The sequence below is a fragment of the Schistocerca gregaria genome, chromosome 4, assembly GCF_023897955.1.
Source record: "Schistocerca gregaria isolate iqSchGreg1 chromosome 4, iqSchGreg1.2, whole genome shotgun sequence".
Taxonomy (NCBI): domain Eukaryota; kingdom Metazoa; phylum Arthropoda; class Insecta; order Orthoptera; family Acrididae; genus Schistocerca; species Schistocerca gregaria.
The window spans coordinates 319,705,013-319,731,658 of NC_064923.1; positions in this window are offsets into that span (position 1 = coordinate 319,705,013).

Sequence of the window (26,646 nt, forward strand, 5' to 3'; positions counted from 1 at the left end):
TGTTATCAGTAAGGTCCTAGCTTGTGTGGCGTGTTGAAAGCAATAGTGACACCATATAATGTTTATGAGTGTGTGTGGAGGTGGGTGGGTGGGGGGGGGGGGGGGGCGGGGTGGAGGTTCGCAAATGTACAGGCGTCTCACACGTTCAGTATTATTGCATAATAATATTGAGTCAATATATTGCGTATTACTGCGTCATTTTTATGCCCGGGACGCGTCAGTTGGAACTCTGTCTTTGTATCGAAAATGTCGGCGCCCTATGATGTACAAATCGTATGTAGCGCGACTCAGCTGCATGCCATGCTAAGCACAAGCAGAAATTACGCAGAAAGGAAGACAGAAGTCGACAGAGGGGGGGGGGGGGGGGGGGGGGGAGGGGGCTGTGACAGCCGATAGGTTCCAGTCATTCCACCGGGAAGGAGGAACACTACTCGTGTTGTCTGCAGTTCAACCATCCCTAGACGGTCAATACCGCGGTTAGATCGTGTCCGCATTGTTACTTTGTGCCAGGAAGGGCTCTCAACGTGGGAAGTGTCAGGCGTCTCGGAGTGAACCAAAGCGACGTTGTTTGAACGTTGAGCAGATACAGAGAGACAGGAACTTTCGATGACATGCCTCGCTCAGGCCGTCCAAGGGCTACTACTGCAGTGGACCTCATTGGTCAATCTCTATTGCAATTTTGTGTACAGGTTCCGGTACTCTAGGAACTGAGGTGATGCAAAACTTTTTTTGGTGTGTGTAAATCCTGCAGTACACTCCTTAATTTTTTTGTCGTTTAGTTTCCTCACTTCTTTGCAGAAATTAGTTTGGAACCAACTGAATTTCTCTCGGTCTCGGGAGGAATTGCAGTTTATTGCGCAATACTACTCTTACACCAGAAAATATGCAAGGTGTCTCAAACCTTTTGGGTCAAATTGAAACAGGTGATAGTGGATCAAAAACCATTTATACTGAGATAGGGAACCAATGGTTGGAAATTTGTTGTCTTATGGACGTACACGACCTAAGAACCAGGTAGCTCATAGTAATTGGTCGAAGTCCCACTCACAATTCCCGCGCCACCCACATCGGTGGCCACCAGCAACGGTTCTCTGTCAATGTGTGAACGGTAATTGGCCAAAATTACCTGACAGGACTTCATTTGCTGCCTCCCAGTTTGACTGGTCCCCATTTCCTAATTTTGTTGCGAGACTGTACCCGTTGTTTTCAACACGAAGGTGCACGAGCCCAGTGCGATGTGAATGTCCCTGTGCAGCTGAACAACACTTACCCTCATCGTTAGATTAGAAGGGGAGGTACTCTCTCATGGCCAGCCTGATCTCACAGTTCTGGACTTTTTCCTCTGCGGCTGCGTCCTGAGGTTGGTGTATAAAAGACCGTAGAAACAGATGAAGACCTGCTTGCTATGATCCAAACTGCCTGTCTCCTGGTGCAACAGACAACAGGGATCTTTGAGAGCCGGTCAGAGAGGCCGAGCGGTTCTAGGCGCTACAGTCTGGAACCGCGCCACCGCTACGGTCGCAGGTTTGAATCCTGCCTCGGGCATGGATGTGTGTGATGTCCTTAGGTTAGTTAAGTTTAAATAGCTCTAAGTTCTAGGGGACTGATGACCTCAGCTGTTAAGTCCCATAGTGCTCAGAGCCATTTGAACCTTTTTTTTATCTTTGAGAGCATGCAGCAGAACTACATGCGCTGTTGCCAAGCATGCATTGAGACTGCTGGTCGTCACTTTGAACAAGTACCAGGAGCTACGTTGTTATTATGCAGCGTGCGCTGTGCAAGTCCATAAAACAAAAATATGCATTTCCGAACATTGGTTCCCTATCTCACTATAATCTATTGTCGACCCACTCTCACTGTTTCAGTTTGACTCAAAAGGTATTGGGCAACATACGGAGGGAGCATCAGTATTGCGCAATAAATATTGAGCGTGTGAGAATCTCTTAACAAGCTGAACTCTCTCCCACCACCCACTGCCAGAACCGATCCTTGGCTTCCCGTCTGTGTAAGCAGCAATGTGAACGGCGGCAAATGAGACGACGCTCCCGCAAGGGCGTCCAGGAATCTAGTTCGTTACCGTACCGCTGACTTATTTAAGCCGGAGTACCAGACAGCCTACATTTCAGACGACGCTTTTCCCCTTCGCGTTTCGAAACACTAGCCATCGCTCCGGCCCGGAGGAGTGGCTCTAATAAGAAGTCACAACATGTCGGCCGGCGGACAGCAGGCGGACCGCTGATTGCCGCCGCTCCGCCAGGTGCCGCCATCGGCCGCTGGCCATTTGGATGACGAATTTATGGCTGTTATCGATTCTCAATCAGGCTGCGGGTAGCGGCGGTCAGACCGCCGGCCCCTGGGCGGGCGCGCTCCTACCGCGCCGCGGGCATTATACCTCCTCACATCGATTACTTCCGGCCGGAGGCACACGTGTCAGCGGCGTTACACTATCAGCGCGACGGCACGTGGCCGAGGCGCTTCTTTACAGCCGTCCGCCTTCCAACCGGTTCTGCTTCGAGTCTAAACCACACGCTTGCTGGGACATCGTGATCAGGGTCGCATTTACATACAAGGTTTTTAGACTGCAGTCCAGGGACGCACACGACAATGAGACCCACGTCACAAAAATCCATAGGTACAATAACAAAGAACGTACATTGATATATCTATATAGATGTGGGTTTGTATCTAGGTTCCACATCTCCTTCTGAATTACTGGATCGATTGCTGCCAGACTTGGCGCACATACTGCTTACTATCTGGTAAGAATCACCATGGCGGTAAGAACCACCAACCTACACTACTGGCCATTAAAACTGCTACACCAGGAAGAAATGCAGATGATAAACGGGTATTCATTGAACAGATATATTATACAAGACCTGACATATGATTACATTTTCACGCAGTTGGGTGCATAGACACTGACAAATCAGTACCCAGAACAACCACCTCTGGGCGTAATAACAGCCTTGATACGCCTGGGCATTGATTCCTACAGAGCTTGGATGGCGTGTACAGGTACAGCTGCCCATGCAGCTTCAATACGATACCACAGTTCATCAAGAGTATTGACTGGCGTATTGTGACGAGCCAATTACTCGGCCGCCATTGACTAAACGTTTTCAACTGGTGAGAGATGTGGAGAATGTGCTGGCCAGGGCAGCAGTCGAACATTTTCTGTATCCAGAAAGGCTCTTACAGGACCTGCAACACGCAATCGTGCATTATCCTGCTGAAATGTAGGGTTTCCCAGGGATCGAATGAAGGGTAGAGCCACGGGTCGTAACACATCTGAAATGTAACATCCAATGTTCAAAGTGCCGTCAATGTGAACGAGAGGTGACCGAGACGTGTTACCAATGGCACCCCATACCATCACGTCGATATGCCAGTATGGCGATGACGAATACACGCTTCCAATGTGCATTCACCGCGATGTCGCCAAACACGTTCGCGACCATCATGATGCTGCAAACAGAATATGGATTCATCCGAAAATATGACGTTTTCCATTCGTGCACCCAGGTTCGTCGTCGAGTACACCATCGCAGGCGCTCCTGTCTGTGATGCAGCGTCAAGGGTAACCGCAGCCATGGTCTCCGAGCTGATACTCCATGCTGCTGCAAACGTCGTCGAACTGTTCGTGCAGATGGTTGTTGTCTTGCAAACGTCCCCATCTGTTGGCTCAAGGATCGAGACGTGGATGCACGATCCGCTACAGCCGTGAGGATAAGATGCCTGTCATCTCGACTGCTAGTGATTCGAGGCCGTTGGGATCCAGCACGGCGTTCCGTATTACCCTCTTGAACCACCGATTCCATATTCTGCTAACAGTCATTGGATCTCGATCAACGCGATCAGCAATGTTGCGGTACGATAAACCGCAATCGTGATAGGCTACAATCCGACTTGTACCAAAGTCGGAAACGGGATGGCACGTATTTCTCCTCCTAACACGAGGCATCACAACAACGTTTCACCAGGCAACGCCGGTCAACTGCTGTTTGTGTATGAGAAATCGGTTGGAAACTTTCCTCATGTCAGCACGTTGTATGTGTCGCCACCTTGTGTGAATGCTCTGAAAAGCTAATCATTTGCGTACTCTTCCTGTCGGTTAAATTTCGCTTCTGTAGCACGTCATCTTCTTGGTGTAGCAATGTTAATGGCCAGTAGTGTATAAAAAGGGTGGCTTGAGGGATGGAAAAGCGCTGCAGTCCAAGATACGCGAATATCCATATTTTATTCAGTCAGTATCAGAGAATGAGACTACTTAGTGACTTGCAACAAACATTACACGTAATTTCAAACTTATACAAGACTTCTTTTCGTTGAAACCCCGCCCCCCCTTCCCCGAAAGGTGTTGAAAGGAAATAGTTTTTCGCTGTCTACACTGTCGCTGTTCATCCAGTAAAACTACCACATGAAACATGGCGTTTTAATTTATTACTTCTGTACTACTAATTCTACTAGACATATTTTGCACACAGTATTCACATCTTCCTCCGAATGTATCAGCAAAATTGTATCATTGTACTACGTGTAAGTCAGGAGATGTGACATCAAAAACTACCGTTCATCCATGACATTTCACTTTGCTACGTACTTCTTTACTACTAAATCTATACGTAACACATTTCACAGTCAGTATCTACGTATGCCGCTCAATGTACTTAGCGAAATATGTTATTGTGCGACATTCAGTGCAGGAGCCATGAATTCATAAACACTGATATTCGTGAAAAACTGCCACATCACGCATAACGTTTTAATTACTTGTTTGCTACTATCTGTATTCACAAAACAATTCGATGAGGGTAGCCACATACACAACTGGAGACACATGCAAAGTAAAATCATAGTACGACACCTAGTTCGGGAGATACGACATCATAAACATAGAGGTGCATGAAAATGAAACTGTAGGACGAACTTCGCTATAGTTACAGGTGAAATATGTGTACAAATAAGTGTGATATAAGTTAATATATGTGAAATACTTGTGAATTGTAGCAGGCAAAGACATGGGTACAAACCTCCTGGAGCCCTGGATTGACTTGAACCAACTTTGTTACTCATATTACTTACCGCCTGGGAGAAATAGTGTAGGAGTAAGAATCAACAGACTCCTATTCGGATGGGAGGGATAGCGTATAAAGAGAAGTAGGGTCGAGGAGATTTACAAAGAGATGAAAGGAGGAGATGGACAGAGATAAAGGGGGAGCAGGAGATGGACAGAGAGAGGTAAGAGGAGGAGGTAGACAGAAAGAGGTAAGAGGAGGAGATGAACAGAGAAAGGAAAGAGGAGAGCGGCCGGGATAGGAGGGAAGAAGAGATGGACAGAGAGAGTAGGGAAGAAGAGATGGGAGAGAGAGAGAGGTGGAAGGGGAGATGGACAGAGAGAGGGAGCAAAGAGATTGAAAGGAAGTGCGGGTGGAGGAGGTGAGTAGGGAGAAGGGAAAGGAGGACAAACACTAATAGAACATTGGAATAAATACATACACGGGCAACGCCGGAAACTTAACCAGTTTAAAATAAAAAATAAAAAAATCTTCCCGTCGGAGGTTCGAATCCTCCCTCGGGCATGGGTGTGTGTGTGTGTTGTGTTTAGCCTAAGCTAGTTTAAGTTAGATTAAGTAGTGTTTATGTTTAGAGACCGATGACCTCAGCAGTTTGGTCCCACAAAATTCCAATGTCCAATAAAAAAAAAATGCTCTTTTCAGTACTGTGTGTCGAGTCCTGTTACACGGGTGAGCCAAATATTAGAGTCAGGAAGGCTATGCGTGAAGCGTTCAGCGGATACGAAAGTGAAACTCTATCAACCAAATTGACGGATAATCCTAAGAAGTCGTGGTCTTATGTTAAATCAGTAAACAGATCAAAACCATCTGTCTGTCGGCCGAAATGCAAACGTCTTTTTCTAAAACTATTACACAATGAGAGATTGCACTCGAGTTCCTCCTTTAAATTGCAACACGAACGACAAAAGAAAGACCAAGATCGGAATATGTGGCCAAGGGATAGAAAAGCAACTGAAATTACTCTACAGAGTAAAGGCCACTGGAGCTGACGGGATACCATTTCGATTATACGCAGAGTACGCGAAAGAACTTACCCGTCTTCTACAGCAGAATCCGTAGGTCTCTAGAGAAGCGAAACGTAATTAATAATTAGAAAAAAAGCACAAGTCACTCCAGTTTTTAAGAAGATACACCGATATATCCTCTGCAGAAAACAGGGGTTCCGAAAGCTAAGATTATGTAAAGGCCAGCTCGTTCTGTTTCTTCCACGAGAGCCAGGCAGAAATGGATACAAGCGCCTAGGCAGATGCTATGTTCCTTAATTTCTGGAATGCATTAAATACAATTACTCATTGCCGCTCAACAAACAAAATACGAGCGTGTAGAATATTAGACCAACTGTGTGATTTTACTGAAGAGTTTCTAGCAAACTGAAACAGCGTGCTATTCTCAATGGAGGCAACTCTTGAGACATTAATGTAATCCCGGGCGAGCCACAGGAGTGTTATCAACCATTACTTTTCATAAAATATATAATTGATCTAGTAGATAACGTGGGAAATTTCATGAGGCTTCTCGTGGATGCTGTTGCTGTATGCAGAGAAGCCGCGACTCTAGAAATTTCTAGTGGCTTGGAGAGGATGCACACTTGGCGCAGAGAGTGGCAATTGCCCCGCAGCATAAACAAATACATAGACAGAAAGAACCCCTTATTTTGTGATTACAAAACTCATTGGAAGCAATTACTTCCATCAAACATGCAGGAGTATGCTTACGGAAGGATATGAAGTGGAACGACCACATAAAATTAATCGCGAATAAGGCATATGCCAGACCGAGACTCATTGGAAGTATCCCCAGGAAACGTAGTCGATCAACAAAGGAAGTAACTTATGAAACACTCGTTCGAGGAACACTTGAATATTGCTTGTCAGTCTAGGATACGTACCAGATAGGACTGATAGACGTAATGGTGAAGACCCAAAGAACAGCGGCATGTCTCGTTACAGGTTCATTTAAAAAGCGCGAAAGTCAACTAGTATATTACTAGAATGAAATTTTCACTCCACAGTGGAGTGTCCGCTGATATGAAACTTCCTGGCAGAATAAAACTGTGTGCCGGACCGAGACTCGAACTAGGGACCTTTGCCTTTCGCGGGCAAGTGCTCTACCAACTTTCTTTCAGGAGTGCTAGTTCTGCAAGGTTCGCAGGAGAGCTTCAGTCAAGTTTGGAAGGTAGGAGACGAGATACTGGCAGAAGTAAAGCTGTGAGGACGGGACGTGAGTCGTGCTTGGGTAGCTGAGTTGGTAGAGCACTTGCCCGTGAAAGGCAAAGGTCCCGTGTTCGAGTCTCGGTCCGGCACACAGTTTTAATCTTCCAGGAAGTTTCAACTAGTATATTGTTTACTCTTACGTATATCTCATGAACAGGCCATGAAGATAAAATCAGAAAGATTCGAACTCACACGGAGGCTTACCAAAGTGACACTAGTACACAAAGTACCATCCGCCACACATCATAAGATGGCTTGCGGGGAATAAATCTATATATGAATCTAGACAGATTATGCCCGCCTGCTTAGAAGCTTTTTGGTCCACATTTGGGACGCAATGCAGCAGCGATTCCGCAAAGTGTGGCTTTGACAAGTCCTTGGCAGATTTCCATGGGTATAAGACACACTGATTTGTGAGAACGGTTATGGCGCCCGACAGCGTCCCAGATGTGTTCTATCGGGTTCAGATCAGGAGAATTTGCTGACAAGACATCAACGCGAGTTCCCTGTCTAGCTCCGCAAACCACCATATCACGATTCTGGCATTCAGACACGAAAAATGATCCTGCTCGAAGCTGCCATCGTGTTCGAGGAAGAAGGGAAGCAAGTGGTCCGCACTAACTTTTACGTAATTCACAGCTGTCATGGTGCCTTCGATCACTACCACAGGTCCAGCGGGAACCCAACTGAATGCACCCCTTGGCAAAATATGACAACGTGGTAATTATTTCGTATGGGCTTAGTCACTGTTACGGTGCAAAGTTGACATGAAAAGGTCAGTTTTCACCTCGCAAACGTCGCGCTTCTTCACCAGAAAGTACCAATGCAGGCTCTACGAAAGCATGGCACATAGTTGGGAAAAGCATAACGACTTTTAAAGTAATAGTTTACGTAATTTTGTATGTTGGAAGTGGGTTATGCTTATATTTTATACCTCATTTGTTGACAACCACGATCCACAATTTTGCTTACTTCTTATCACCAGATGCAAATAATTAATCTCTTGAAATTGGGGAACACCAATTTGAAATATTTTGTTTTGGTGGTGGTGGTGGTGGGGGGGGGGTATGTATGTGAATTTAATAACAGTAAAATGGGCTTGGTTGTTACACTCATTTTGTTGTCTTACATTTTCCTGTTAAACGTGTTCGCTTATAGTTACAATACGTTATTTTTAAAATTGAGTAGCTAATTCTTGCGTGGATTTCACTCTCACCATGTATTTAAAGTAAATCATAGCGATGTTAATAAATCGTGTTGGGTACCTTAACCAGAGGACTTCTCTTCATTTTTTAATATGTCGATTCATTATACCATAAATCAGGTACTGAAATCTTATACAATTAAATAACAAACCTTAAATACTACGATTTAGTCTTTCAGTTCGGAAATTGCCTCAAAACGCTATTATTGTGGATTAGTTACTCAAAAAATTTATTTTGGTCGGGTCTACACCAGAGGCTCGACCTATGAGTTCAAATGGCTCTGAGCGCTATGGGACTTAACATCTGAGGTCATCAGTCCCCTAGAACTTAGAACTACTTAAATCTAACTAACCTAACGACATCACACACATCCATGCCCGACGCAGGATTCGAACCTGGGAGTCTACAGATCCTAAATACGTCTATAATCGTGATTACGTCGGACATTATATACGGTAACAAAACAAGGGATGTTAGGCCTAAACCTGAACAGTACAAGTGATCGTGTAATGAAGTGGTGACATTATCTCGCTATGTTGCATCGAATAAAAGCGGTTAGTCCAGAGATAAATTTCAGGTATGAGATCTAAGGTAACAAGAAAAAATTAAATTTACTGTCCAACTCAAAATCAATAAAGTACATTCACATGCTTCCCGTGTATGTTTTACTCAAAATATAAAAAGTAGGCTCAAAAAAATTAAACAAAAATCATCCTCTGACATTAAATATAGGGCTCTGAAGCGTGTAGTTGCAATGATGTTGAATAATGAATATCAATACACCCACAAATTCACCAGTCACTCGAATGGCACTGACGTGCCCAGTCGATGCAGCTTGCGTGATATTGTAAACAAACTAGTTTCAAACGCATATACGTGTGATGCCAAACTTGAATTGAATGTCCTCTGCGGTTCTAGACCTGTCATAGGAAAGCACGTATATGACAGGTTCACACGCTCGCCGTATATAGTAGCAGTTTGCAAATCTGTCCACGCCTCAGTTTATTTATTGTATTAGAAATCAGAATCTACGGATCATGGCAAACGCACTGAACAAATGAAAGCATATGTGGCTACTATTTTACAGAGTAACAGAAAAATTATAGAGAGAAATGTGAAGGAAACGTTCCATTTATATGTTAGTACAGTTGCCACCATTCGTGTATTGCAGGTGTAAGACAATATTAAAAGAGGAAGAGCATGCTGTGTTAAAGAGAAAACAGGCAATACACGATTTTTACGTTTGACAGCGTGAATCTGGTAAGCAGTCCTTTTGAGAAACCGCCCCTTTGAGTGAGCTCACTTCACAGAAATACTACGCGATAGCGCAGGGTCGACGAAGCGCAGTGCGGCTATTTGACGATTTTACGACGAAAATTTTATATACAGATCCGTTATTTACTTGTTCCAGATAATGATAAGGCTCCTGTATTGTCCCAGTTATCGTCGGGAGCTTCGTGTCATTGTCTATACAATGTCCTAAATCGTGGTATCCGCGAAACGTTTTCAGAATGGGCACAATTTGAAATACGCTGCAATGGCCTACTGTGCGGCGCTCTTTCAACAGTTTCAGTTCATCGAGCGACGGAACACAGTTCAAAGTTTGTTCACATCAAAGCACAGTCGTCGTAATGCTCATGTCTGGTATCGTGCACACGCATTGTTTCACCAGCGACCCTTTGGTATGCGTCTCTTGCAATCGTGAAACATAACACATAGTTCACAGTTTAGTTAATAGTAATCACTCTCTTTATGCAGTTCACATTGAGAGACTGCACATTTTACTTCAAATGTTTCAGCTTTGTCCTCACACATGAAAGCCACTCATCAGTCATGCCATCACGTCAACAGCAATCTCTCGCTTGGTCAGATTCGATAATCGAAGTAGGCTCTCTTGTAGCAAAGATATACAAAGATATTATGAAACATATATGTTTAGATATATTTACTGATAATATTTTGGATGTAATCACATTTATCAATAAATATAACGAGTAAAACAAAATAATAATATAAGAAAAATATTTGTGTAGATTCCTTTACTATCACTCACCTAAAACGGACCCCACACGGTTAATACATTTTCCCCTCAGGTTGCAACAAAATTAAGCAATGCGGCAGCAGAGTCTTGATTGTCCAACATCTTGATACTCTAGTGTGGAATACTAATTTCTTCCTACTAGTGCATTAATATGCTCTGATATTCTTAATTCCTTAGAATATCCTTGATTTGCAACGTGTCCACTAAGTGGTGAAATATGAAAAGAAGACGTGTCTTATGTATCTCATGTGGGGTACGGCTTTGCCTTTATTGTGCACAAACTAAGCCCGGTGACCTGGGAAACTCACTAGTGCTGCTTCAGTGCATATTTATTACCTGGATAAGATAGAGACTACAGGCTGAAGCAGCACAGTGTGACATGACTGTAATAAAACCAAAAAGAGTCAAGAAAACCATGTGTGAATACCATCACTATCAGAACGACACAGGAATCCAGAAGACTCGATAATTTTCCAAAACAACCAGCGTTGATGTGTGTATTCACAGTAATAATTACTTTGTAGATAAAAGCCCACGCCGATAGGACATCTGTATCCTCACAAATAGTTACTTCACGGTGAAACCTTAAAAGCTACCGTCAAGAATTGTGATTTTCAACTATTTGTATCATACGAGATCAGTAATAATAAGTATCATTGTTTAAATCTCTAAATCTCTCTTAATATCTATTTGGAACAGAGTAACACTATGTTGGGTGGAATTCACAGTGCCCAGAAGATGGTACATGCATTACTGATATCTGCAAGAGTATAAGATGGCGACATGCACTTCATCTTGCCTCTCTGGACAGTTATGCGCACACTGCATTTCCATCATGCCTGCAACTACCTTAGGTCAAAATCGTTTCTGTTTCGTTTTAATTAACAGATGTCACTCATGCAATGACCGAAAGCTGTCACGAAGGATATTCTACGATACTCCGTTATTAGGACCCTTGGCTCCCGGTTCTGACTCCTGTTTGTATTTCACACACAACATAAATAACTATACAACACAAAAATAACGCATCCTCAATATGTCTCTTCGGTATGTTCAGAAGTACATATTACAATTACACTGTGTGGACTTGGCATGCATGTGTAATCAGGGAACAAAGTCACGGTTGTTGTGAGCGGAGTACTGTAGAAACACGTAGAGCCGGCCGAAGTGGCCGAGCGGTTCTAGGCGCTACAGTCTGGAACCGCGCGACCGCTACGGTAGCAGGTTCGAATCCTGCCTCGGGCCTGGATGTGTGTGATGTCCTTAGGTTAGTTAGGAATTAAGTAGTTCTAAGTTATAGGGGACTGATGATCTCAGGTGTTAAGTCACATAGTGCTCAGAGCCATAAACACCTAGAACTTAAGCCAGAAAGTCAATATCCAATACAGGGTCGATATCGGTGCAGCAGATAGGCGGGGTTTAAAACAGCTCAAGCAGTATTCTGAACAAGACTGGCCCACATTTGCTCAGTCAGCTCTGTGCTGCTGTCAGGTCGGCCAAGTGATCCTGTGATCTTTCCTGAGGTGGCGACGGACACGTTACCTATAGTGCCTCAGATCTTCTACCAAATTTTCGCTGGTAGGGATATTAAAACATTAAATCCTCCGTTCAGCCTCATTCAAAATCTACAAGTAGGACCAAAAATGTCCTAGGATATGTCTGTGTCGGCAGGCTGTGAGGAGGGGATGGAATGGCAGAAATCTCTGCCAGGAGATTGAGGATTGACGACTTGGGGCTTACTCCATCGGAAACATGGCTGAGGACCCTCGAGGTCGTGGAGACAGCACCGCAGTCGCAGAAGGGAACTGTTCTGGGGCCCATTAGTGTGAGGCAGCGTGGGCACAGAGAGAGTGTGTCTTTATAGATTCACATACTGTGATCACCTCATCTGCCCACATGCGAGCACGGCTGCATAGATAGGGGTAGTACTCTGGCGCAGGAGAGATGAGGAGAGGGAAAAAGACCTGTCTGGAGGCAATCCTAGTGTATAGTCTCTCGGTCACAGGCAGAGACAAGTACACAGGTGCAAACTGCAATAGCTGGGCTGTTTGTGATGATGGATCAGCTGAATGCACTCGGCCAAAACGTCGAACCACTGATGACTTCTGTGGGCCACGATGGCCAGTTTGGTCCACCAAGAAGTCAGCTGTACATGTGTGTCTACGTAAAGGAGCCTTGTGGATATGTGGGCCAGTACGCAGGATGGGCATACTGTTTTGGGTGAAAGGGGTATAACATGGTGCTTTGATTGCGTCTGTGTAAGTTTTCAGCTTGACTGACCCCTGGGTGGGAGTGGACGGATTTGTCATGAGAAAGGTGTGCAAGTCAAGTCAACAATATCTGCAAAGCTTTCTGCATATGAGTCTTGAAGGTGTGAACAATCCGTTCAGCCTCCCTATTGGACCGTAGGTAAAAATGGTCGTGATCAAATGGTTGTTGGCAATGGGTTGACAGAAGGCCTTGAGGCCTTGAACTGAGCCAGTGTAAGCTGGGGCCTGATGTCCAACATCATGGTGCAAGGTGCTCCTCAATGGTAAAAATACTCTGAAGGGCATGGGTATATGGATGGTCAAGTAGGAAACGTAATTCACTCATACACTCCTGGAAATTGAAATAAGAACACCGTGAATTCATTGTCCCAGGAAGGGGAAACTTTATTGACACATTCCTGGGGTCAGATACATCACATGATCACACCGACAGAACCACAGGCACATAGACACAGGCAACAGAGCATGCACAATGTCGGCACTAGTACAGTGTATATCCACCTTTCGCAGCAATGCAGGCTGCTATTCTCCCATGGAGACGATCGTAGAGATGGTGGATGTAGTCCTGTGGAACGGCTTGCCATGCCATTTCCACCTGGCGCCTCAGTTGGACCAGCGTTCGTGCTGGACGTGCAGACCGCGTGAGACGACGCTTCATCCAGTCCCAAACATGCTCAATGGGGGACAGATCCGGAGATGTTGCTGGCCAGGGTAGTTGACTTACACCTTCTAGAGCACGTTGGGTGGCACGGGATACATGCGGACGTGCATTGTCCTGTTGGAACAGCAAGTTCCCTTGCCGGTCTAGGAATGGTAGAACGATGGGTTCGATGACGGTTTGGATGTACCGTGCACTATTCAGTGTCCCCTCGACGATCACCAGAGGTGTACGGCCAGTGTAGGAGATCGCTCCCCACACCATGATGCCGGGTGTTGGCCCTGTGTGCCTTGGTCGTATGCAGTCCTGATTGTGGCGCTCACCTGCACGGCACCAAACACGCAGACGACCATCATTGGCACCAAGGCAGAAGCGACTCTCATCGCTGAAGACGACACGTCTCCATTCGTCCCTCCATTCACGCCTATCGCGACACCACTGGAGGCGGGCTGCACGATGTTGGGGCGTGAGCGGAAGACGGCCTAACAGTGTGCGGGACCGTAGCCCAGCTGCATGGAGACGGTTGCGAATGGTCCTCGCCGATACCCCAGGAGCAACAGTGTCCCTAATTTGCTGGGAAGTGGCGGTGCGGTCCCCTACGGCACTGCGTAGGATCCTACGGTCTTGGCGTGCATCCGTGCGTCGCTGCGGTCCGGTCCCAGGTCGACGGGCACGTGCACCTTCCGCCGACCACTGGCGACAACATCGATTTACTGTGGAGACCTCACGCCCCACGTGTTGAGCAATTCGGTGGTACGTCCACCCGGCCTCCCGCATGCCCACTATACGCCCTCGCTCAAAGTCGGTCAACTGCAAAAACGGTTCACGTCCACGCTGTCGCGGCAAGCTACCAGTGTTAAAGACTGCGATGGAGCTCCGTATGCCACGGCAAACTGGCTGACACTGACGGCGGCGGTGCACAAATGCTGCGCAGCTAGCGCCATTCGACGGCCAACAGCGCGGTTCCTGGTGTGTCCGCTGTGCCGTGCGTGTGATCATTGCTTGTACAGCCCTCTCGCAGTGTCCGGAGCAAGTATGGTGGGTCTGACACACCGGTGTCAATGTGTTCTGGCCAGCAAGATCTCCGGATCTGTCCCCCATTGAGCATGTTTGGGACTCGATGAAGCGTCGTCTCACGCGGTCTGCACGTCCAGCACGAACGCTGGTCCAACTGAGGCGCCAGGTGGAAATGGCATGGCAAGCCGTTCCACAGGACTACATCCAGCATCTCTACGATCGTCTCCATGGGAGAATAGCAGCCTGCATTGCTGCGAAAGGTGGATATACACTGTACTCGTGCCGACATTGTGCATGCTCTGTTGCCTGTGTCTATGTGCCTGTGGTTCTGTCGGTGTGATCATGTGATGTATCTGACCTCAGGAATTGTCAATAAAGTTTCCCCTTCCTGGGACAATGAATTCACGGTGTTCTTATTTCAATTTCCAGGAGTGTAGTTTTAGCATAAAGTTTACGAAAATCGCCTTCGTTTCATTACACTCACGGGCATCTTCAAAATTAATATTGTTAATGAAATTGCAGTCCACGGTGATGGCGTAATAGCCTAATCAACAGGGACCAAAAAAGTTCAGATATCTGGAATAATTCATGTAGTAGGAAATTTTTGTACGAGGGTAGAAAGGAGTGCCAGGAACAACATATCAGAAAATCTGTTTTGTGAGGGATAAGTGAAGCGGAGGGAGTGGAGATGGGTTTGAAGATCACTGCACAAGCCACATACCGTTACAATCATTACAGAGCCTCCACCAGCTTAACAGCCCCCTGCCGATATGAAGGGTCCATGGATTCATGAGGTTGTCTCCATACCAGTACACACCCATTCGCTCGATACAATTTGAAACGAGAATCGTCCAACCAGGCAACTTGTTTCCAATCATCAACAGTCCAACGTCGGTGTTGAGGGGCCCAGTCGAGGTGTAAAGCTTTGTGTCATTCAGTCCTCAAGGAAACACGAGTGAGCTTTCGGCTCCGAAAGCCCATATCGATGATGTTTCGTTGAATGGTTCGCACGCTGTCACTTGTTCATAGAGAAACATTGACATCTGCAGCAATTTGCGGTAGGGTTGCACTTCTGCCACGTTAAACGGTTCTCTTGAGTCGTCGTTGGTCCCGTTCTTGCAGGATCTTTTTCCTGTCGCAGCGATGCCGGAGGTTTGATGTTTTACCGGATTCCTGATATTCACGGTACACTCGTGAAGTGATCGTTCGGGAAAATCCCCACTTCATCGCTCTCTTGGAGATGCCGTGTCCCATCGCTCGTGCGCCGACTATCGCACTACGTTCAAACTCACTTACATCTTGATAACCTGTCATTGTAGCAGCAGTAACCGATCTACCCATTTCGCCAATCACTTGGTGTCTTATATAGGCGTTGCCGACCGCAGGATCGTATTCTGTCTGTTAACATGTCTCTGTATTTGAGTACGCATGCCTATACCAGTTTCTTTGGCACCTCGGTGTAAGTAAGCGTACACTACGGTAATTTTCCTAGCAGCTTTGGTCACTAACGTCATACCATATTACCTGTACATTAGGTGTGTGGCATACCTACTGGGCGTTGCCTCATAATAATCACTTTCTTTACGTATGCGATCAGTATCTTATTAGATTTCCCTAAAAACGGGAAGCGGTGAACTCTCTAGAAACTGAATGAGGATAAACATATAAAAGCCGTGTAACGTAATAAACATATTTTGTTCTGCATAGTTATCCTTCCGTCTTTTACCTAAAAATAAACGATATTTATACGAAAATTGAAATCGTGTTCTTTATTTTTATGACAACAGAGGACGTTGTCATAATAGTAAATAACACAACACAGATTTATCATATAGCGCTAGAAAACGCTGGTTCCTCAACAAAAAGGTAAAATACAAAAAAAAGCCGCAGAATAAAAATGTATCAAACATCGCTCCAGTATGGCTAACACAAAGAGACTTGCGTTTCTAATTATGTGCAAAACAAACAGAAAAATAAAGAAAAGACGTCGACACCTAGTTTCTCTCACATATACTCATTTATGTGTCTTTCCCTACCAATGTTACCAGTACTACTGGTAATCCTAGTCCGTCCCGATAGGTGAGTGGCCAGTGCGACGGACTGTCATACCAAGGGCCTGGGTTCGGTTTTCCGCTGTGTCGGAGACTTTCCCCCCTCAGGGACTGGGTGTTGTGTTGTCTTCATCAGCATCATCTCACCCTCATCGACGCGCAAGTCGCTGACGTGGCGTCAACTCAAAAGACTTGCAACAGGCGACCGGTCTACCCGTCGGGAGGCCCTAGCCACACGATATTTCATTTCACTGGTAATCCTACGGTTTTGTACATTTATGTAGTGTACCAAAACTATCGAACCGTAATTCTGGTAGAGCGTAACTCTATTTTTGAATCGAAGAGGACTTTGCCGTAACGTTTTACTAAATTTTGAAACACTTCTTCCAGGGTCACGGATTATTGCTGACGTGTGAACACAGTTCTCAGCGGAGCACACAATCCTCTAACAATTGTCGCCTGGTTTTTGAGTCTGAGCTGTATTCGGTTGGCTGCACCTGATACTGGAAATATATCCTTGGAATACGCCAACCCGAATACATGCCACAAGGTAAGAAGAAATTGTCTGGTTTCTTCAAGTCTGACTAACCTCATGTTGTCCTAGAACTCCCTGTATACCTCTGCAGGATCTACCTCGCAGTTGCTAGACTTCTTCTTACCCACAAAGTGCCATATCAAACTCTCATCCGTTGTTAAATACATCGGGAAGTTTTGATTATCAATGTTTGTCCGTGTCCGAGACAGAACGTATGCTGACAACTTTCGGGTTTTGTGTACTATGCCGTAATGTTTACACCATTTCGTGGTAAATATCCTTCTGCCATATAGATTTGTCGTTGCTGTCTTCTAAACGACTCCCGCGTATTTCTCGATCATTCTAGAGCTGAGGAAGCTGCTTTACAGAGAAGATGTAATGTACAACAGCTGCTTGTCGTGAAACATAAACAGCTGAGAAGAAGAGAATTCCTTACCACTGAAAGTAGTTGCTGTCATCAGGAGCCTTGCTTTCACGCAGTTCCGTCACAGGGCAAAATGTCACAGGGAAAAATGTTGAAAAAATCTATGGCAACACCGATTAGAAAAAAAATTACAATCATTTATTAAATGCAGTTATGAATTACGTAACTTTAAAGTGAAGATGTTGCATGACAATCTAGTTAAAAGTTCACGTGCACTCAACAATTTTTGAATATTCTAACAGAATGTACCGTTGGACCTTCCTTGGCAGCTTTTTTGTGTCCTTCCTTCCGACTGAAGGTTTAGTAGTCTTCGGCCGTTCTCTTATGTAATAAAATGGAACACCTGCAGCCGTCCATTCGATGTTATTTACTATACAACATCGAAAAGACCGCTGCAGGTGTTCCACTTTATTACATTTCTTGGTGGCATCTGTAGATAAGTCCGGATGCTGTCTTGATGCGCAGTGCTGGGGCTGCTGAATGAACTGTCGATATACTCTGCGTAAGTGGTCTGTGCACGATCTTGTATCCGCATTTGTGGGCTGGATTTTCACCTGAGAACTCTTTGGGTGACGTACAGCAGAAGCATAACAGCCGTCATCGTTTGCGCCGTGTAGGGCATCTAATCCTAACTGTGTTACGCGCCTCTCTGGAGGCTGGCCTTGGCGTGTGGTTCCCTCTCGTATCCTCTCGCGGACACAGCAGTGTCGGAGTTGAATTCGTGACTTTCTGCTACATTTGTATTTTAGTGGGTGCTAGACACAGTTACCTCTATGGAATGACCCTTCTCCATTTTCACTGCATATGTAAGGGGGGTGAGATTGTTCGCATCGATCGTTGCCCGTTTCTTCAGTCCTACCTCTGGATCACCTGTGCTTATTTTCTCACTTTCGTTTGCATCCTTTCCTTGCTGGCCATAATCGCTTCGCTCCACGCCTCTCTGAAGGAGTGTTTGGGAGGTCGGGCATTCTTTTCGCGGAATATGGCATCTTTTTCCTCTGGCTGCAAATGGGATGCGAGGACGGGGGGGATAATTTGAAATTCGGACGGTTTTCTTCTGATGATTGTGATTGTGCTTACTACAATGAGTATACACTGCCACCCGTTTCCACGCTTGTGTGAAATGACTCAAATTCAGAAAACTGAAAATTATGGAAACTACGTCTTCTATGTCGCCCGGATAACTACATGGATTCTGCTACAGAAGATATCATCGACATCATGAGGTCAAAGAGGTTTAGGGTCACGGCAGCTCAGAACAGACAGCGCTCCCGGTGAACGATATGGTCACTCCACCTAGGGGTCAGAATACCATTATAAGCTGCGGCAGGAGCTCCGCAGACGTATTATTCGCCGACTGAGGACTGTTGACATATTACTAGTGATGCGCTACTTGAGCCCGGCTGCTCACTACGGACTTCTACACGGACTTGTTCGTTGCTGTGATGATAATGGCTCTGTCAGGCCTTACGGACTTTCTGGTATTATTCCTCTACCATCAACTTTGCTCATTCACAACGATTTAACTTTGTCCTATGGTTGTTTAACTGCGAATGCACACTTTGGTACATAGGATCCAAACAAGCATTTATAAAAGTGCCAGGTAATCTTTTATTGCAATTACTCGAAAACAAAAATCTCTGATGTCCAACAGGAAGGTGCTTACAAAAGAGCTAACTTGCAGCACACGGTGCACAATTTCGTTATTTGCCATTCCTGTCCTGAAACGTTGTTTGACTTCTTACTCTGTCTCTTCATCTTCTGAATTAAATTTCGCTCAAATAATAAATCCAAGAGCTCAATCACGGACAGAACGGACCGGACGACATACCGCACAAAAACGGGACATATTTGTCGATAAGTAGTGATATACGATTCTTATTTGTAGAAAATATGTACATTTCCTTATGCAGAGTTTCCTGGTTGAGAACACTGTCACTAGTGGCGTGAATGGACAGGAATGGCAAATAACGAAATTGTGCACCGTGTGCTGCAAGTTAGCTCTTTTGTAAGCACCTTCCTGTTGGACAGAAAATATTTAGATGTAAAAGATATGCCTGGTAGCTCTTAAATATTCACCAAGTACGTGTCGTCAATAAATTGCGCTTCTTATAATAATAATTTCACTAATGGCAGTTATAGTAGTATAAGTCAATCTGAAACCCTGAAAGTAGGCTGCATAGATGAATTGCATGATTTGGGATTGACTAACTTTAGGCTGCAGCCCCAGTGATATGTATTCTATTGCTAGTTTTACAAAATTACATACTGAATGGAAAAATATGTGAAAAATATATATTTTTTATTTGGCCCCCAGAGTTTGTACTCTGTTTACCCACCGGAAACGCGTTTACATACGATGCATGATTCTAAACACATATAGATAAGTGCTTATTTACAGAAATGAAAGGTCAACCTGTCAATTTTTTTCACAATAAATTTTAACATGTAACATGACAAGTAAACTAGATTTTTTGTATTATCATTTAACACTGTTTCTTAACTATAGTCATAAGCGATGCAGACAAATGAAATTTCGATCCTATTAAAAATCCACAGATTTTCCTTTTATTTTTATTTATTTATTTAACCTGATCTCACAGGGGCCACCAGGGCTTCTCTTACATCAGACCGAGGTTTCACACCTGCAGAATGTTCTTTACATTATAGTTACGAAAGAAATGGCATTTTTAATATGACAAATATAATTAAAATGGCTCTTAGCCTCTACATTGTCGATGTAGGTAAATAATACTGACTATGAATTAATAAAGCTATAATAATAATAATAATAATGATAATGATAGTGCCAAATATAACAAGAATTTACAGTTGTACAAAACTGATGTTTCTTGTTATAGCAGGTTCATGAGAAGAAAAATTTAACTAGAGCCAGATAAGAACACTGAGAAATGAGAATGACCTGGTTAGAAAGTGGACGTACAGGGGTAAGAGTGCGTGCAGGGTCAATGGTAGTAATATTGTTACTTCAGTAGATACGTTACTAACGGTCTTTTGAAAGCAGAGATGTTATTCAGTTCTGTAATATTGTGAGGTAAGTTTATTCCGGAGTCATTGCTACCGTACCCTCCGATTACCGACCTTTTTGTGTTCATGCTGCACTGTCCAAAGTCTTAGAGTATATAAGGTGAACATTAACAGAGTTGAGAAATTGGAGGTACGGATTTCTGCCTGGAAATGGAGGAATAGAGGTCCTATAAATTTGTGTCCCGAAATAAATCGTTGCCGCCGTAGATGCTGCTGACGCCGTTGCCGTGTGTTCGTTGTGCGTTGCGACTGACGCAGCGTGCTGTAAGCGGCGAAATGGTATCATGTCGGGAAAAAGCCGTGATGGTGTTTGTATACGGTTAACCAAATGGAAGCGATCGACAGGCAGGACGGCTATACCAAAACAAATAGCCTCACAGATACCAGCCACATCTCACAACATTTCAAACCTGTTTTAGGCGTTTGTGTGATCATGGTTGCTTCCAGACAGATGAACGTGTAGAGAGGCGGCGGACTGTGAGTACATCAGATCTGGAGGACTGGAGTCTGCCGGATATTGAGACGAACTCTAGTACAAGCTCCAGGCAAGTTGCCCGCCAACATGGTGTACGACAAAGTACGGTTTTGTGTATCTTTCATGACAACTGCTAATATCCCTATCACCTGCAGCTGCTATTGAGAAGGACTTCGAGAATGTGACTTAGCGATGGGGCGGAATAGAAAGAATTTTGCTATGGAGAGAACGGGTGTTTCTGCCATGTTCTTCAGACAAGAGCGTTAAAGTCTAGGAGAGATGTGAGGGACAGTAAACGTTGATAAGACAGTAGAGGAGACAGAGTGAATGGAAATCCCTGCACTTGTCTACATGCAGTCAGTATAACTATCTATGCATATGATGGTGATACATAATCAAATAGTCGAACCTTACAGAAACATCCATCATAGTTGTTCATAACCAGTTCCAGGCGCCGTGATCTTTCTTGAGAGAGACCTTGCAGTATAACATCGTTGTAAGCAATAACTGGAAGTATGTTTTTTTATAACTTCCTTCTTCGGGTCAAGAGGGATGACCTTTTTATATTCTTATAAGGACATGGAGAGATGCTGATGCCTTCATGCACATTGCAATTACGTGCTTAGTTCAAATTAGATTTTCATCCGTTATTAATGCTGGACTCTTTGCTGAGAGAGAGAAGATGTTAGGTATTCCCGATATATCGGCTAATGAGCCTAGAATAACCAATCAGTACCGCTTGGGTTTTGGATGAGTTGAGCTTTAACCTCATATCTAGCGCCCGTTTTGTTAGTGCACACAGAACGGTACTGAGATCCTCGATAGCTGGCTCCAGGTTTAATTAGTTTTGAACTTAGATACAATTGGAGGTCATCACCGTACATGTGGACATGCAGTAGGACAAAACTACTAATGACACGTCATTTACGTGCAGTGAAAAGAGTACAGAACCTAACACCGAGCCTTGATGGAAATCTGATACTACCTGCCTTTATGGTGTCGGATAAGACGCACTGCTGTCGCGACGTCAGTTATGAGCGAAACCATTGCACTGCACTTGGAGAGAAATTTGGCTGCTAAGTTTGGCAAGTAAAATGTCGAAGTCAACAGTGTCAAAGGTTTTCCTGAAGTCTAAGAAAGCTGTCTCATGTACATCCATAGCAAGCTTCAGGTCTTCGTTGCCTTTACTCAGATAGATGTAGTGCTGCGTTGTTAGGGAAGCCTGACCAGTATTCGTATTGTAGGTCGTTTGTAGTTCAGTAGTCTGTTAGGTGGTCATGGACTATCTAAGGTGAACATAAATAAAACCGACTGACTGCAGGGCCTGGAAATGGAGAAAAAAAAGGTGCTATGAACATGTGTCCGGAAACGGACGGTGTGCGTGAAACGACAACAAATCGTCCTGGAACGGAGTACAGCGCTGCATTGCATTCACGACACAACAGTTGTTCAAAGTGGCCTCCATGGGATGCAATTCACACCTTCACACGTCGCATCATGGATTGCGGCACTCTTTCGCACGTTCCGGTCTCTCTCCGAGTAGCATCACAGGCGTCGTGAACACGCTGTTGAAGGGCCTGCACATCAGAAACTGGTTTACCATACACAACGCTTTTCAGACGTCGCCAGAGGTAAAAATCCAGGGGATTTAAGTCCGGTATTCTAGCAAGCCATGCTAAAGGGCGTCTGCATCCTTTCCAAAATCCGTGAAAGATGTTGTTGAGGTTTCGGCGAACTATAATGCGTCAGAGGTGTGGTGTTCCGTCATGCAGAAACCGCATAACCTGTTGTATTGCCAAAGGCATATTCTCAATCAGCTCATGGAGAGTACTCCGCAGGAAGTCGAGGTACTTTCCTCCGTCGAGGCGTTGTGGAGTAGTAACCGGTACAAATATGTGGTTGCCAGGAATCCTTGCCCATACATTGATGCTGAACCGATGCTGATGAGGCTCTTCAATCATTCCCCGGGCGAAGACTGTCTGCAGCCCTCAGATGACGATTATCCAGATTGGTGATGCCAGTTCTAGTAAAGGTTACATCGCCGGTAAAGAGGTCTACTGACAGAAATCCCAAAATTGTGGTGGTGTGGTGCAAACAGCATCGACAAAATATTTCCCGTAGAGGGAAGCTGCAGGTGATAGGAATAGTAGTGGTTGTCATGAAATATACACAGAACCGTACGTTTGCTTGCCCCATGGTGGCGGGCAACTGGACTGGTACTTGTTCTAAGGTTCGTCTCTATATCCTGTAGACCCCCGTCTTCTAAATCTGATGTACTCACAGTCTGCCGCATCCCGGGACGTTCGTCTGTCTATAAGAACCCATGATCACACAAACGCCATGAACAGGCTTGTAATGTTGTGAGATATGGTTGGTGTCTGTGAGGCTACTTGTCTTGGTGTAGTTGTGCTGCCTGTTGCTTCCATTTGGTTGACCGTATACAAACACCATCTCGGCTTGTTCCCGGAATGAACACCATCCTGCTACTTACAGTACGCTGCATGACTGACAAATCGCAATGAACACAAGGCTCGTGGTCAGAGCGGCAGCGTCATCTACCGTGGCTACGGTGTATTTCCGGATACATGTTCGTAGGACCTTTATTCTTCCATTTCCAGTCAAAAATCCGTACCTCCAGTTTGTCAATTTTATTAATGTTCACCTTGTATATTCTAATGTCTTGTACAGTGCAGGAAGCGTACAAATAGGTCGGTAATCTGAGAGTGCTGTGGCATTGTCCTTTTTAGGTAATGATTTAACTAGTACCTGCTTCTAGGCCTCAGGGAGAACACTTGTGGTTAAGCGATGGCTGAAAGTGTATGTTATAGTGGGCAGTAGTGCGTCAATAATAAGCTCCATCATTTGGTTTGTGATGCTCCCGTGTCAAGTAGACGATGATGTGATACGCAAGACGGCTTTTTTGACGGTATAGCAAGTGACATGCTTTGACAGTTTACCTCCATGAAGTACACAATGAGCGTCTTTTTCGTTTGCGGTTCATTAGTGGTTATAGGTAATGTGAAGTATCGGTTCAGTTCCTCGGCTGGGACAGTGGGATCAGCTACACCTTTTACTTTGCCTATAGCAAGACCATGCAGATTCTTCGATAAGGCAATTGGTCTTTTTCTGTAGTCGGTTAATATAAGCGCATTCCCGTCTTTAGCGTTTCTCACAGCTTGACTCTTAAGGAAACTAGCAGTCCTTTATAAAGGCTAATGTCTTTAGTAACAAAAAGACAAGAAGCTCATTTGGAGGTGGGGGGTGGAGGGGTGGGGGGTGGGAGGATGTAACCAATATTCAAGAAAGACTTCAATAATTTCGATCATTTACATTGAAATTTGAGGCGCGAAAATAATATGTTGTTTACGTCATCTTCTGATTGTGAGTCACACTCACATGCGAAAGAATTGTAAATGTTGATTCTATGCAGATGTAGAGGGAACCAGGCATGGTTAAAGTGGAGTCGAATGATAGTGGAAGTACTTGATCGGTACAGGAATGTCCTTAATTCACGGCTCTGTAGGAATTTGAGACTGTAACGCAACATACACATTTTTGTTGGGACGCCTTACATATATTTTTCATTGTTTTTTTTTTCCTTGGCTTTTGACTTCTCGTATGTAACCTACATCCCGTTATTTCAAATCGAGAAAAGTTCCTAAAGATGCAGCTTGCTTTGCTTGGACCTCATTATGGCGGACGCCAGGGCGGAAATGCACCAACAGCGAACTGATTGTATGTCCTCTACGTTGACAGCAAACATATTCCAGTATCACATCTAAAATGCAATGTTTGGTTGTTTTGTTCTATCTTCGATGATGAATATTTTTGAAAACACTCTACTTGTGTGACATGTTTAATGTATTTAAGAAAGGAGTTGAAGATACAAACCTGAATTCTTCCAAATTTCCCACAGTCTCCCCCATCAAAATTGCAGCAATTTTAGGTAGTTTGAAGGTTTTACTGACTTGTAACATCCAGATTTCGAAACAAGGTCGCAGCTAACATAAGGTACGTCTACGTCCATCTATGTGGGAGCGTATATACGGTCAGAAGAGTAACGTTTTAATAACCTTTTTTTACTCAAATCCCCAAGGATTCTCAGTGGAATAACTCATCATTACAGAGCTACTGAGACAGCACGTGTCAAAGAGCTGGCTTTCGTAACAGGAAATTGGCACACCATAAATCCGTGACTGAATTCCAAAAAATTTTAAAACACTGCTTTGAAAGCAACTCCAACAGGCTACCATAAAAGCAGAAAAACATTAAAGCTAGCCTCACACGATATTTGCATATAAATAATTTCGTAACATTCATATGTTTCATCTGCATAGTGCATTTACAATGGCATTGTTTTGTTCTCGTTGACCTAGAAAACTGTGTAGTAAATTACGTATTCTGAATTTATCGTGCAAATTTGCATCACAGTTCGTATTAATATTTTTACAACAACTTAGTTGTTATTTTTGCTATCTATGATCCCTTAAAAAACATGTCAGTTTTGTACGAATTCTTGTAAATGTCGTTAGAATACTCTCAATAATAGAAAATTGTTCTCAAGAGTTAATGAACAGAAAAATAAAAATTTGATTGCGCATTGATATATTATGTTATCGACACGTACTGCTAAAGTCACTCTGCTGAGCAGATTGACAGTTAAAATGCAAATACAACACTCCCAGGCGGTTTCAACCAATAGTGTATCAGCAGTGGTTTTTACACTCCTGGAAATGCAAAAAAGAACACATTGACACCGGTGTGTCAGACCCACCATACTTGCTCCGGACACTGCGAGAGGGCTGCACAAGCAATGATCACACGCACGGCACAGCGGTCACACCAGGAACCGCGCTGTTGGCCATCGAATGGCGCTAGCTGCGCAGCATTTGTGCACCGCCGCCGTCAGTGTCAGCCAGTTTGCCGTGGCATACGGAGCTCCATCGCAGTCTTTAACACTGGTAGCATGCCGCGACAGCGTGGACGTGAACCGTTTTTGCAGTTGACCGACTTTGAGCGAGGGCGTATAGTGGGCATTCGGGAGGCCGGGTGGACGTACCACCGAATTGCTCAACACGTGGGGCGTGAGGTCTCCACAGTACATCGATGTTGTCGCTAGTGGTCGGCGGAAGGTGCACGTGCCCGTCGACCTGGGACCGGACCGCAGCGACGCATGGATGCACGCCAAGACCGTAGGATCCTACGCAGTGCCGTAGGGGACCGCACCGCCACTTCCCAGCAAATTAGGGACACTGTTGCTCCTGGGGTATCGGGGAGGACCATTCGCAACCGTCTCCAAGAAGCTGGTCTACGGTCCCGCACACCGTTAGGCCGTCTTCCGCTCACGCCCCAACATCGTGCAGCCCGCCTCCAGTGGTGTCGCGACAGGCGTGAATGGAGGGACGAATGGAGACGTGTCGTCTTCAGCGATGAGAGTCGCTTCTGCCTTGGTGCCAATGATGGTCGTATGCATGTTTGGCGCCGTGCAGGTGAGCGCCACAATCAGGACTGCATACGACCGAGGCACACAGGGCCAACACCCGGCATCATGGTGTGGGGTGCGATCTCCTACACTGGCCGTACACCTCTGGTGATCGTCGAGGGGACACTGAATAGTGCACGGTACATCCA